The sequence below is a fragment of the Adiantum capillus-veneris genome, chromosome 12 (genome assembly GCF_014529385.1).
Source record: "Adiantum capillus-veneris isolate H3 chromosome 12, ASM1452938v2, whole genome shotgun sequence".
NCBI classification, from domain to species: domain Eukaryota; kingdom Viridiplantae; phylum Streptophyta; class Polypodiopsida; order Polypodiales; family Pteridaceae; genus Adiantum; species Adiantum capillus-veneris.
In genome coordinates this window covers 69,312,494-69,327,948 of record NC_140942.1, presented here as the reverse complement: position 1 = coordinate 69,327,948, position 15,455 = coordinate 69,312,494, and the positions used below count along the sequence as shown (strand labels likewise).

The following is a 15,455-nucleotide window of genomic DNA, read 5'->3' as shown; positions in this document are numbered from 1 at the left end:
CACCGTGTGCGAGCCACAAATGGCTCTAAGCACACAACAAGCCTAAACTAGCAAGCTCAAGAGAGCAAAGGGTGTGCCACTCACCGCTCTACGCTCGCCTTCGTGGTGGATTCCTCGCCGCGATGAAGAAGAAGCTGCAGTTGTGCCGCGCTCAACCGCTTCGCCGCCGTCGTGCCTTCATAATGCTCGATCGCACACACACTCTCCCTCTCTCTCTCTCTCTCTGTCACAGACACACACACACAAGGAGGTGAAGAAGAAGAAGATGGAGATGGAGATGGAGCAAGAGCACTCTTCTATTGCACAAATGAGAGAATGAGTAAAAATTAGGTTTAGTTGGCTTTTATATGAGCTCACCCCATTCACACTTGGGCGCCCATGCTTAGCCAACTAATCCCTTGAATGTCCCAGTTAGAGTGCGCCTCTCATCCGCGATCACTCTTATCCTTTTCCTATTGGTCCGACAAGCCCGGTACCTGACTCTACCAAATACATAATACACGTCCGTCGTAGGTGATGGGGTGTCCATGAGCCGTGAGGGTTAACATGCCCCCCTTCCTAATGTAGATTCCGTCCTCGGAAGCTATTGAGTTGAAGCTGGTTCGTCGAGGTGGAAGAGCATTTGAGATGAATGTCCTTAGCCTTCTTCAGTCACTGCAAAATCAAACAACATTGGCACAGTAATTGCATTCTCTTAAAAAGCATATACAGTTTTAGACAAACAAATTGATTGGTAAAAGAATTTCAAACAATTTGGTAGCAATGAACATTAAATTTCAATGTAATCAAATGCAAAAACAGATGTACAGGTAGAAAATTAAACAAGTCTGGGGTCGCTAATTTGACGATCGAAAGGCACTAGAGATCGAATATTAATACCATGGGTAAGCTTCTTAATTTGCAGTGGTCAATTAAGTTGTTTAATCGCGAGAGCCAAGTATTCATGTTCGAGGGCTGACTAGAGGCTATATCTAGAAGACCTTGTAGTTAAGCTATTATAAAAGGAATTTCTCATGAAATCATCGCCTGACTGATTACTTTTTCTTTGACCCCCCAAAGTCTTTTCTCATTGATTCAATTATGATGTGTGTGCTTATTTTGTATGCCTTGGGTTTTTTGCTTTTCAAGGAAAAGCGCCCACACTGGGAACCTCTAGGGCTCTAGTACCATAGGCAATACATGTGAGTGAAGTACCAAATCAAGCTGAGATTTCTCTTCCAGCTTAAAATTTTACATTGTGGCACTTTGATTTTTTGTTTGTTCATTTTCAGCATTTTAATTTTGTAACTTTGGGGGGTCATATAACACTGATACACCTCCCCAGGCTCATCACACTAGTAAACTCCCTTTATAATACTTAAGCTAAAGGTCAATAGGGTTAAGCCCACTAGAAAGCCCTAGTACATTTCACACAATGCTGCCTAAATCGGATTAAGAACCTAAGTAACCATTGTTTATTAGGAAGGCATTCCCCATGGTATTAAGAGAAGATTTCTAATACCTAGCTTGGTCAAACTAGCTTAGTTGGACTGCTTGATTTTTACACCTAAACAAGTGATTATGACAAAACATTACATTGAATTAAATGTTTGATAGTAAGCAAATGCGCTGAATATTAAGCTACCAATCACAATCAAAGCAGACAATCATAGATGCAAAAAGATAAGCGCAATGCTAATGGACATAAAACACCTGTTTGTGTCGATGGTCGCGCTTGATCTGAAGTGTGAATGAGAGAAAGGTTCCATGAAGGTCCAAATCCTATCAACAGCAACACGCTCCTGTACACACTAGGAAACAAAAGGAATACCTCTAGGAGGCACATTAGTGGGAAAAGAGAACTTCGCTAATCTCTCAACTCTAAAACAGAAACACTCCTATTGTACTAATCTTACCTACCCTCCATCACTCAAGTGATGAGGATCAAAGGTGTTTTATGGCATAGGTTTCCGTTTCACTGTGCCAGATGTGACATGTGTAGGTCTGAGTCAATGTTTTGACTTTTAATGTGCATACTCGTTTGCTAATTGCTCTTGCTCTTTATTTTTTTGTTTTTTGTGAGTATAAAGCTTTATATGTACATTCCCTAAGATCGGAGATTAAGAGGTCAGGGAAAAAGGTTGAGAGGGAAGCAAGTGAATGATGGATGTCCACAAACACTCCCCCCTTCCTTGGGTAGATCATACCATTTGAAATGAGCTTGTCACCCTTTGAAACCAATTGTTCCAGTTGGTAATAGGTGAGGATTTTTGCCAATAGTTTTCGACCGCCCTATGCGTTTCATCTAGTTGCAAGGGTGGTAAGGTACTCTTGGAATCATATGTAGCTTCATGGAGGTCCACTACTATAGATGGAGGCTGTGTAGAAGCTTTTACCTCTATGGATGTATTACATGAGGAGCTAGAAGCTTCATGGGACTCCCCCCTTCCTGAGCGAGGTGGAACAAATCGTTCTTTCTTTGGTACCCAAACTAGCTCGGGAGCGGGTGTGTAGCATTCTGTGATTTTTTTCTTTCCACGATCATTGATTTGTTTTGGAGCTACGGGATTGGGCTCACTTGGGTCAGGTGATAGGTAAGAGCACAATCTACGTTTTGGCACCCAGATTTGATCATTTCCTTGATAGTAGCCTCGGGCTTCCAATAGTCGTTTAGGGATCCATAGCAACATTTTCTTACTTTTCTTGGAGCGAGTGGTACATTTCTTACAAGGCTTCTGTTTTTTAGCACTAGCTATGGTCACTAAAGAAGCTTTAGGGACCCACTTGTATGTTTTCTTCGTTACCTTAGGATGAGACTTGTCAGAAGCGATATGCATTGCTTGTAGCATATTTAAGGGTATAGGCATTTCATCCCCCTCAGGTGTTACCCAGGTCGTCCCCCTATTTCCCTAAGTGTCTATGGTTGCTGCTAGGTGGACCCAATCCACATTGTCTGACTTCGTCATCCCAGGTAGGATATCCATATGGACACTCTTTGGGGGTGTGGGGTCCACGTGCGATGTGAAAGGAGAGTCCATTTCCCCACCCCCTTCGTGTGCTTCATTTGCATCAGGTTCCGAGCGAGTAGCTCTACCTAATGTTTGCATGAAACGGCTAAACATACTAGTACTAGGCTGTGGAGCTTCGGGAGGTGCATGGCCTTCTCTCTCAGTGTTTTGGGTAGGGTATGCTTCCATGATTTCTGAGTCGGAGGAGGAATCACTAGCGGCTATTTTAGGGTCTTGGGTGGTGCTACCTTGTGTCCCCGCTGAGGGTCTAGAGCCTATCGTGGATGGGTAATGAGTGTCCGTATGAACAGAGGCATTACCAATGTGATCGTGCTCTAACACTCGTCTAGAGCGTAGGTTCATATGACTTGATCCTCTAGAAGTGTCAGTGAGTGCCCGTGAAGGCTGCTCACCTAGTATTTTTGGGTGTTTTGCAACCCAAGTCTTTCCTTAATTTGAATTTTTGGTCCTTTTTTTCTGACCCGGCTATAGAATAGAGCGTATGATAGCTCAAAACGAGCGTCTCGGTCAGAGGGTCGTGCCGTGCTTTACAGCCCACCGTTTGGTCACTCTATGCCCTCGGAATCCCTAAAACTGTCAATTTCCAGTTGGGAACTAGGCCCAAACTAGAAAGTCTAAGGGTGCAAGTGGGAAGAGAAGGGAGGAGAGTGGAGGACTTGTCCCACATGCTCTCATTCCCTCTTGAGGGAGTAGGGTATATATATAAGAGTGAGTCTAGTATATATCATAAGATTGAGGACTGAGGCCGAGGCCTGGGCCTGGGCCTGGGCCTGGGAAACCGATCCCGATCTATCTTTTATACAAACCAACCCGTCCGTTTTAAAACTCACGTTTTTTATTTTCGAAAAATTTATCCTCCCCCTCGCTCACGTTTTTATTTTTCGGATTTTTTTTTCTTTTTTTTTAAAATTATTTTTTTTCTTTGATGCAGAAATGAAGAAATTGAAAACGTAGAAATTGAAAATGCAGAAATTGAAAATGCAGAGATTGAAAATGCAGAAAATGCAGAAACTGAAACTTGACAGAACCAGAAAATGCAAAAAACGCAAGAAATGCTAACTGTGCAGTGCAAACCAGAAAACGTAAAAAACGCAAAAAACAGAAATCTCCACACAACTACACACACTCATTCCCTGCCTTTTCTATGATAGAAATTGCACCACAAGAAAGCGTAAAGTGCTAACCGAGCTTAGTGTAGGGCATATCCCCGGCAACGGCGCCAAAAATGTGCGCTCCTTGCCGCACTGTCGAAGCAAGGGACTTGCCAATACACCGTGTGCGAGCCACAAATGGCTCCAAGCACACAACAAGCCTAAACTAGCAAGCTCAAGAGAGCAAAGGGTGTGTCACTCACCGCTCTACGCTCGCCTTCGTGGTGGATTCCTCGCCGCGATGAAGAAGAAGCTGCAGTCGTGCCGCGCTCAACCGCTTCGCCGCCGTCGTGCCTTCGTAATGCTCGATCGCACACACACTCTCCCTCTCTCTCTCTCTCTCTCTCTCTCTCTCTCTCTCACAGACACACACACAAGGAGGTAAAGAAGAAGAAGATGGAGATGGAGCAAGAGCACTCTTCTATTGCACAAATGAGAGAATGAGTAAAAATTAGGTTTAGTTGGCTTTTATATGAGCTCACCCCATTCACACTTGGGCGTCCATGCTTAGCCAACTAATCCCTTGAATGTCCCAGTTAGAGTGCGCCTCTCATCGGCGATCACTCTTACCCTTTTCCTATTGGTCCGACAAGCCCGGTACCTGACTCTACCAAATACATAATACACGTCCGTCGTAGGTGATGGGGTGTCCGTGAGCCGTGAGGGTTAACACAAAGAAAGTAGACAACCCGCGGCACAACCTTAGTCGTCGGGCAAAGAGAGAGTGTGTAAGAGCACGTTGGCAAGAAGTATTCAAAAGAGGATTTTCTACTCTTAATCACAATTTACTCTTCGAGCTATCATTGAGGAGGGTCGAGCACATGGGCAGCAAAGCATTTGATACAGTGCCTAGAGCAAGATTGATGTGCAGATTGTATGATCTCAGTGTCCTAGGTAGGATTACATGGGCTTTTCTTGCATGTTATAAATCAGTCAAATGCTACAATGCGTATATCAAAAGGCCTTTCAAAAATGGTCGATTCTACTGTTGGAGTGAAACAAAAATGTCCACTCTCCTACTCTCTTTGGTATGTATATGGATGAGGCTTTAGACTAGATAGATAGAGATGGAGATAGAGGTGCACATCTATAAGGCATTTGCATACCCTTGCTACTATACGTGGATCTTGTTTTCATTTCTAAATCACCAAAAGGGCTACAGAGCAAGTTGCATACACTGCAGAGATATGCACATGGGCAGAAATTTGTCTGTGAACCTCAGTAAGACTAAAGTGATGACTTTTATTACCACATTACAATGGAGGGCATCAGCACCAGTTTTTCTTTATGGTGAAGAGCTAGTAGAGTTTACAAAGAACTACACATACCTTGGAGTTGTGTTTGGAGGACCCTCTTTCTCTATGAGAGAGGCAATACCCTCTAGACTTACATGAAGATATGCAACCCTTGCACGCTTGGAGCAGTGTGCTCAATGGAAACATTTCACGAGCTCCGCACTAAGTTATGGTTGTTTTGATACCTTGGTGATATCCACATTATTGTATGGGGTACAGATTTGGAGATCTGGTCTTGATTATCGCATGTAGTCTGGTAGGATGACTAATATGTACAGAGCAATGGAGAAACTGGTCACTTTGATCTCCAAGTTGGTCCAATGCAAGGCTGCAGTAACTTCGATTGTGATTGAGGCAATTACTGGATTAGTAACTTACATACATGGCTTGTGGGATCTCCCACGCCATTGGTGTGCTAAATTGGCCCTCTAGCCATCTCACCGGCTAGCTATGGGGAGCAAACTCTAGATTCTGGTATGCATAGATGTCAGCCGGGTTTCAGCGACACGGCTTCACAATAAACGGATTGCCACCCTTTCAATACTCCTTGCACACACCATCGGCTCGCATTGACTCACTCCAAGATCAACAGGGTAGTCAGATAAGATCTTACACAGATTTACAGAGAGGGCATGGCTGAGTAGAAAATGGCTTTCTACAAAGAGCATTTTCTTAACACTACCGAAGGAGGATTCATTTTACGACCGAGATACATGGACTCACACCTCTCGCATATGGATTTCTACAAAGAGCATTTTCTCAAAGATGGACTCGTTTCACGGCCGAGATACATGGACTCACAACTCTTGCATGGGCTTCGATGTGCAATACACCAGCTTTGTACACCTCCTCTCATCAGCTTCAGATAGAGACAGGGAGATACACTTCAACAACCCGGGAGGAGCGATTTAGAGCTATGTGATTTAGAGCTAGAGATAGATAAGAGTTGTTCTTACACGTGATAGGAAGGGGGTGCTCTCTTTAAGCTTGCTGCTCATCTTACTGTCTTTCCAGTACCCCACTCGATTACCTCCTAGGCCCTAGTGTCTTTCACAAGTATACCTCGCTCTATCGAGGACATTTGTTATGTTTTCTCCAATGTTAGCCCGTAGATGGCTGAGATACACAGAGGATATTCACTACCGACTTCTGCAATGCTCCTGTACTGATTGGTGGAGTACACGCTCATTGGTTTCTGCGCTACAACAGCTATTTCAGTACCTTAGCAGTTGTTTCTTGGGTGGACAGCAGGCTGGACTTTTGTTCCTAGCGTGGTATTCATCCCTTGCTTGTCAGGACACCATTCGGTGGTTGACTTAGCCGTTATCTTGGACTGCTGCAGCTTTGGATTGACGGAACCTTCACATCAACTTGATCTGCACGAGATTTTGTGGCATACGCTTCCGCAAGGGTTAACACAGAGACATGGCCAATCTCAAAGACAACCAAATTGGACAACTCCAACTACAGCGTTTGGAAGACGAAATCAAGACTCTCATTGCCTACAATGGACTATGGAACTGGCTTACGGATCCTTCCAAGGCAGTCAAGCCCGTGGTCATTGTTGGGTCTGTATCATGGGCAAATGTTGATGCTTGGGTCAACACTAACAAACAAGTGTACACATTCCTCCTTCTAAACCTTTCAGACACGGTTCTACAGGAACTACGAGCGGAGGAGCATTCTCATCGCTTATGGCAACCCATTATGGATCTATTCGAGGACAAATCTGTTGCCAAGACTCTTCGGCTGGAGCAGGAGCTTTACCTCCTGTAGTACAACCAGTTCAACTCCTTGGTGGGGTTAACTCGCAAGATGCGGGAGATCTGGGATGACCTCGTTGCCACTAGAGGTGACATGACCACACAACAAATGTCCAAGTAGTTGCTATTCAAACTCCCTCCTCGCTTTGACTCTTACTACCAGGGTCTTATTCGCTCTCACCCAACCCAACCCCTTACCTGGGAAGAGGTTCTTCCTGAGCTTATGCAGATTGAGAGCCACTCCAAGTTTTGAGACAGAGGTGCTGTAAGCACTGATGTCGTATTATTGGCTGAGGGCAAGGACAAGGGAAAGAAGGCCCAGACTTCTCAGTCGGACGAATCCTCTTCAACAAAAAACAACAACAAGAAGAAAAACAAAGACATCAACTGCCATTATTGCAAGAAAACAGGGCACAAGCAGGCAGACTATCCGAATAAAAAAAGGGACGAGGTTGAGAAAGCTAAGGAGAACCTGGCTTCCACGGCAATGACGACTGCCAGGATTCCAAAAGGGATCACTTGTTGCAACTACCGGTGCGGCACTTCCTCTCAATCACAAGCATGGATTGTGGACAACGGTGCTACCGTCCATATGACTCCTATCAATGACTGGTCCAGCTCTCTTATGGGTTCACATGATCCGTCCATCACACTTGGTGATTCCCATACGCTTCCGGTCTCTGGTATAGGCCATATATCGATCTTTCATTCTTCGACTGATCTCCCTTACAATACTTTGGAGGCTATGTTTGTACCAGACTTAGCCTTGAACCTCCTATCAATGGCTTCACTTGATTCCCAAGGGGCACAGGTACTATTTGAAGGAGGTAAGGATATTGAAACGGGCCCGTAGGGCGGTAGACTTAGCTTTCACCCGATCATTACTTTAAACTTTACGACACAAAGGAACTTCACGAATAACCCTATGACTGGAAATTACACTTCAAACAAAACACGGCATGGAAGCTAGAGCGCTTCCAAGCAGATAGTGACACCCTGTTGGCCCCAAAGACTGGCGTTCCTTTCGGTATTTCTTTATTCTTATTACACTTCAGAAAAACCTGTAAACTTCTCAAGTTGTCCTACTTTTATCGGGCTGAAATTCCCCTACCCAAGTTAGGCAACATAACCACAATAAAAGTCTCCACGAACAAAATCCCAAGTAAACAGTGACTTCCAACGCACTTTAAAGCACTTTACAAAACCTGGCAAGAAATTACAGCATGCTGAATTCTCTGTTTTTGGCCTCCAAAATGCACCAAAACACCTGTTCGGTGATTCCCTAGCTTCCCCAAAGCTCCTGGGACCTATAGCCATCAAAACTGGCCAAAACCCTAAACCTGCAAAAAAATTGCAGCGAGCTGTAATTCTTTGTAATGACTGGATTTGATGGGGAAGTGTCAGAGAGTGCAACAGAAAGGAAATGAACTGACACAAACACACGCACAAGCACAAGGGCAAACACAACCACAAGAGCACGATCTGGAACCGACACAAATATCAAACTCCCAGCATACAAAACACATCCTTAGTAGGTGCACTTGCAGGCAAACATGGAGAGAGTAAAAATGCCCATACACAGGTCCTTAAGGGCTCGCATGTATGTGGACAAGGGCTGGCATGTGTGTGTTCAGGAGGTTCAAGCTGTCAAGTAAGTTGCCTGTTGACTACTCATTTGGCCTCTCTCTCTCTCTCTCTCTCTCTCTCTCTCTCTCTCTCTCTCTCTCTCTCTCTCTCTCTCTCTCTCTCTCTGAAAAACACAAGCTATATATCGAGTATAAAACACCCATTGAGCGCCAAAAACTGGCCTACTCCTAGAACATACAAGTTGTAGGGAAACGAAATGGGACTAAGCCCGTCGGAGAGGTAAGCTCAAGGGGGAAGTGTGAGCTATAAAGAATAAACCAGTGTAGTGGAGAGTAGTCCCATCTGAGGTTCTCGTCAATGAATCGAAAGAAAAGCTACGATCTCGTCCAAATTTGATGAAGGCCTATTGTCAGTCCTGAGCACAACCGGAATCTGCATTGGAGTTGTCCCATTGAGAGCAAAGAGTGTGTCAGATTGAACCAAATCAATGTCAATATCTTTTGAGGAGTGACCGGAGCCACACTACGAACATGAAGACAACGAGCCTTCCAGAGGTTTCACAGTGTGATACTAACCACCACACAAAACACCTCATCTCTATGTTGTGAATCGCCCTGTCTTGCAATCACTTGAAGCATACAAAGAAGGCCTTGAGGATAATATGTGGTGGTATTAGGTAAGCATGAAAACCGGGTCCGAATCATGCCCCTCAAATAATATGTGGGGACCCAAATATGACATAAACCACATGACCGATCCCCAACTCTTGAACCCGAAATGCAAACCAACTCTGGTGATACCAATCAGGGTGTAGTCTCCGGAGAAAGACCGTAGCTCGCAAGCTGCTACGGAGTGTAGCGACCAAACAAAAAACAAACGTTTTTGAGCGACGATCCCTGTTGCTCGCTACTGCTGCCGCCCCCCCCCCCCCCCCCCCCCCCCCCCCCCTCCTCCCCCTTCCTCGCCTTCGCCTCTCCTCCTCCCTGCCCCTGCATTGTACCTCCGCCCCTGCCTCCCTTGCGCAGCCTGCCCTGCCCGCCCCCTGTGCAGCCCGCCCTGCCTGCTTCCTGCGCAGCCTCCCCCCCTGTGCGCCCCGTGCCCCCCCCCCCCCCCCCCCCCCCCCCCCCCCCCCCTGCTGCCGCGCTCAATCGCAGCCCGCAGCCCCTCCAGCGGGCTGTCCCACCTTGCCCCGCCCGCCGCCATATCCCAACCCAATCCGCATTGCGCCCCCCCCCACCCAGCCTCCTTGTTTTTTCGCCTCTCTTCCTGAAGGTATCCTTCAGCCGGCATTGGCAGTACTCCGCCTTGGACAGTGCTCATCAAGTTCGTTTGCAGCGTTATCTTCTTATCCACTTCTCCGACACAGCAGTAGACACAAATGGAGGCTCCAGCTCCGCCACAGAGGAACTCGCCTGACCCCGCTGAGCCCACCATTTGACTTGCTCTTTCACCAGCAGAGCAAGCGAGCCTAGCCGTAGAGGTAGAGCGCTTGCAAGCGACTTCGGTCATCTGCAAGATTCTCGACACCCGACCTAACAGAGGAGAGCTGCGAGACCTTCTCCAGGCCTGCCTTCTCGCAGAGATGGGCAAGATCTTGGATGTGTAGATTCTCGGACGGGGTTACTATCAGATCGAGTTTGAGACCTCCGAGATGGCATCCAAGGTCATAGCTATGAGTCCATTGGCCATCCGAGCATCACACGCCCACTTTCGACAGTGGTGACATGGTTTTGACCTGGCTTCGGATGTACTAGTAGAAGAGGCAGACATTCCCATCTCAGTCTGCTTTCCGGGTTTACGGAGGGAGTACTTACCACTTCTTTCTAGGATCGGCTCCGTCATAGGGACTGTCCTGGAGACACCTCGTACGGCAGCATCAGTAGCTGCCAAGGCGGCAGACATCCCCTCAGTTCGAGTTTTGGTTAGAGATACCCACACGCTCCCGAAGGTTATCCTCTGCCTCGGGTGAGTGGGGGTTGGTTTAGACAGAGTGTGGAGTACTCCGGCCTCCCGAACCAGTGCTTCATTTGCCGACAGATGGGTCATCTAGCAAAGGCCTGTCCATGGAGGAGGCCGCGACCTGCACCATAGCCTCAGCCCCAGTATAACAAGGCTGGCCCGCAGCCTCAGTCAGCGGCACATCGCACACATACAGAGCCACCCTCCGAGCCTGGGGCTCTAGCGGAGGAGGGGTGGCAGCAGGCCCGTGGTCGACGACGCCAGGGGCCATAGCGTCAGCCTGGTACTCAGAGTGGCCCTCAGGTGCCTACTCAGCAGCAGTGGGTTCCGACGGGGAACCGCTTTGGCCCTCTTGAGCAGGAGGAGATCCCTTTGCCAGCCTCCACCTCCGCTTCACCATCGACAGCCGCTCCCCCCTTCTTCCTCATCCTCCTTCTTCCTTCTGCCCCGTCGCCTCTCCACCTCGCCCCTCTACCTCTGTCGCCCCATCCCGCCCCTCTTCTCCTCCTGATGGATGCATACACAGGTCCTAGAGTTCTCTCACCACATGGGAGAACTTGGCGTTATAGATATGCTGCAGACTTTGTGGCCATTGGTGCGGTGACACCCCCAGACTCAGCAGGATGTAGGCACATTGTGGTGTACTTCTTTGCTGATACATAGTGTTTGCCTTGCTATGTATACATTCATGAGGACTCTTGGACAGAGGAGGTTGCTTTACGCACGGCTCGCTCTGCTTGGGCTTGGGCTAGGCACTCACTACAGTCACGTGACAGGCCTATCTAGAGGACGCTCGGATGCGGATTACTCCCCATCCAAGCCAGCCTCGAAGATAGCCCGTCTTGCTGCTGCGGCGGCATCTGTTCTCTCTCGCTCCCCATGAGGATCGTCTCATGGAACGTGCAGGGACTAGGTGGGCCCCAGTTTCAGCGACAACGGGGCCGATTGCGTCAGGAGCTTCAACGTTGCCTTGTGGGAGGAGAGATTGATCTCCTTATGCTTCAAGAGCATCATCTGTGTGAGAGCCGCATTCGGCGATGTGGTCAGATTTTGCGTGGACGATATGATACCTTTTGGTCAGGTGCTTTTGGACCTGGAGGCATCCAGGCTGGGATATGTATGACTATTGCGGACTCATTGCAGCAGGCCATTGTGGGCAGAGGGATTATTGTGCCAGGCAGGGCTCAGTGGATTACTATGCAGGTTCAGGGTGGCCTTGTGGGATTCTTGAACATCTATGCGCCCAATGTGGCGAGTGCTCTGCAGAGCTTTGGTCACAGATTGTTGAGTCTTTGCCGTAGGCCGATCATTGGTGTATAGGAGGGGACTTCAACATGTTGGAGGACCCTTCTGACAGGATTGGTGGCAGCCATGCTACTGTGCATAGAGTCGAGTTGGCAGCTTGGGAGAGGTTGTGTATGACTTTGAGGGTCTCGGATACATGGCAGCACTCTGGTTTTGTGAGGTCCCCAGACAGTCTTGCCTTCTCTAGATCGGACCGCAGAGTGGGAGGAGTGAATCTATCGCCGATAGATCGCTTCTACACTAGTGACCACTTCAGTGACTTGGGGGGATCAGTGGGGATCCTGGCAGGGACATCCTTCTCGGACCATGCACCAGTGATCCTCACAGTGGCAGACAGGCAGAGGAGTGGGAGCACGATGCTTCGCATCCCAGAGAGGGTCTTGTTGGACTCAGCACTCAGAGAGAGTGTAGAGGCTCTCTGGACAGAGGGCATGGACAGCAAGGTTTCACATGCAGACAGAGTGGCCTCAGGCCTAGCTCAGCTTAACCACTTTTTTCTTCAGGAGTCTCTAGCTCGTCGGGCTGCAGCGAGAGAGGCGGAGCAGCGTCTCAGATGAGCAGCATCTAGACAGTCCATGGTTGGAGAAGCAGTTACAACAGGCTCGACAGGAGCTTGCTAGCACAGAGGAGAGGTGTCATGAGTTTGCCTTTAACCGACAGGCATCTCAGTGGACTCAAGTGGGTGACAGAGTGATTGGGGCTTTTTTTGAGACAGTGGGACCTCGGCACTCGCATGCCAAGGTCATTCAGTTGAGGAGGCCGATGGGTCAATTGCTTGTGAGCCCGAGGATATGCGTGTAGTTGCTACTGACTTTTACCGTGAGTTACTGTCGGCTGAGGCTCAGTCAGAGCGACAGTAAGTAGGAAGTAGATTTGTGAGAGTTAATAGAGTGTGTTAGTGTGTAACAGTAGGTGTATTAATTAGAGTGTGTGTGTGCTCTCACGCAGGCTGCGACGACCTTATCCTTTTTTCTTTTTTTCTTTAAAAATAAAAAATTAAAAAAAATTAAAGGTAGGATCGGGATCGGGAATATCTCCCAGACCCAAGCCCAAGCTCACGCTCACGCCTAGGCCTCAGTCGCCTTTTAAAAAAACGAATTTTTGCTTCACACGTAGTTGAAAATCGATTTTTTGAGGACCAACGGAACGTTAGATGCCCGTAAATTGTGTTGTAAAGCACACAGCGACCCTCTAAGTGATACGCTCATTTCGAGCTATCACACACTTTAATTAAAAAAAATCAGACATTAAAAAACATTAAAAACGTAAAAAACACGAGTGAAAACGGACGCTTAAAAAAGGTAAGCGGTTAACCTTCGAGGTTATTCGCCGACGTTTGTAGGGTGCCAAAGGCACATGCATCTGCGCTCTGGTCGTGTGCTAGAGACGGAGCAACTAGAGAAAATTTCGACTTACGCGAGTTCTCAATATCCACCTACTTGAGGTTCTGGACCCTTGGCGGGGACTCAAGGTAGTACAAACCAAGACCCAAACATAACGGCGTCATGGAGGGTTTCTCAATGTCTAATCCCGATAGCTCGAGCCAAGACATGCATGCCATGGGTCCTCGATCCGGGCCGAGCGTGCTTAGCCGCCTAAAGGAAACCTTTAGTAGAGCCACTCGCTCCGAACATGGAGCTAATGATGTAAATGAGGGGGTGGGGAAGTAAATTCTCCATTCGTGACCAACGTAGACCCTATACCGTTAGAGAAAGTGCACGTGAATACTTCATTCACTGCACCTCCTGACTCTTTAGAGTTATTTCTCTCTGAGGTCATATTACCCGATGGTAGAAGCCTTACCGAAGTGCAAGAGGTTGAGCGAGATATCCTTGCAGCGAGGGAAAAGGAAGTCGAGAGCTTACGCAAGGTGGAGCAATGAAGAGAGTTAAAAGAGAAAGCCCCTATGTCAATATCCTTGCTAAGAGAGCAATCGAGTGCTCCTGATTTAGCAACCGCTAAGGGCAAACCCCTAGAAAGCAACATTGCATCTAGCTCAAAGGACACCCCTAGCACCTCAATCCTAGATGGAGTGTTCTTAAATGAGAACTGGGAGTACGAATTACAAACAGAGACTCTGGCCGACCTATACACAGGTCACACCTATCATGTGGGTTGGTTAGATGTCCTACAATCCACAATGGACGCTACTAGTGTGGAGGATAAACAACAAAGAGTTTGTGAGGTCATCCATAGGGTCATTGAGTTAGAGAGACAGAACAAGGGGATCAACATGCCTTCAAAGGGTCTCATGAGATTCTTGGATATAGGGAAGGCTAAACAACCGACCTTATCGCAAATGGAGACTCCCTCGGTAAGTCCGATGGATCCTCCATATGTTGTTTCTCCAGGGGTCTCAGTGCAATCTGAGCCCACAAGTGATAGCTTCACCTTTCCAAGTCTAACTTATCTTTCCCTTGATGACACCACGGCTACCATGCCTACCCCAATGATGAGTATGCCGAGAAGCACTCCATGGACCTCATTTGTTAGTAAAGCACCGCTACCTGGTAGCTCCATGCCTGCAATAGTACCTACAAGTGTGTACCAATCGTATACACCCATGGGTCCTCGTACTCATGTAGTCCCTACCCCTCCCATTGTTTCAACTACGTATGCTCCACAACCACAATACACAAGTTCTTATTTCCATGGGACTATACCGGCTAGCATTAGCATGTCACATCCGACATCTGCTATGCCTAGGGCCACCCATATGAACTATGGACCACCACATGGCACAACATCGTACCCAACGTGGAACCCACGGGCTTCCTATGCGCCAAGCCCAATGCCAATACCTACTCCACATGTAGTCTTTGGAGCGCCATGCCTGCTCATTTAGGTGACTTGGCAACATTTTCTCAAGCTATCGGTCGATCTATTGCTGAGAATATGCGTTACGCGCCTGATAGAGAGCCTAGAAGTAAGGCAGTACAAATAGCCAAGCTCACACAAAAATTTAGTGGAGACGGGGATGTGAGAAAGCATATCGAAGTGTTTGAACAAATATGCGATTCTCTAGGAGAACACAATGACCTACATAAGAGCAATGCTTTAAGCCTAACCTTAAGTGGAAAGGCTGGGGATTGGTATAGAACCCTAAGGGTGGAAGAAAAAACGATTTACCCTACTCTTAGGAGACTATTCTTGAAAGAATACATATGAGAGGGAGTGCTTTGGGGTGTAGCCTCTCAGCTCCAAAAAGCCCAACAAGACGAAGGAGAGTCGGTGAGAGACTTTATAAGTCACTTGAAGCATTTGAATTCTCGTTGTAATCCAAATGAGCGCTTCAACAATAACCAATTGCTTGATAGATTCATTAGGGGATTATGACATGAGGATATCTACAATGGCCTAGTCATTAGAGGTATCACCACTTGGGAA

At 47.5% G+C, this 15,455-nt stretch overlaps 1 long non-coding RNA gene across 1 annotated transcript; it reads right to left on the bottom strand.

The window, feature by feature from the left end:
• Window positions 1-278: 278 nt before the first annotated feature.
• On the bottom strand, window positions 279-7,983 carry LOC147445893 (uncharacterized). Its single transcript, XR_015189814.1, has 2 exons — window positions 7,690-7,983; window positions 279-654 (listed from the first exon to the last, which is right to left on the bottom strand). It is a non-coding gene; the product is annotated as an uncharacterized LOC147445893 (long non-coding RNA).
• Between the last annotated feature and the right edge of the window lie 7,472 nt (window positions 7,984-15,455).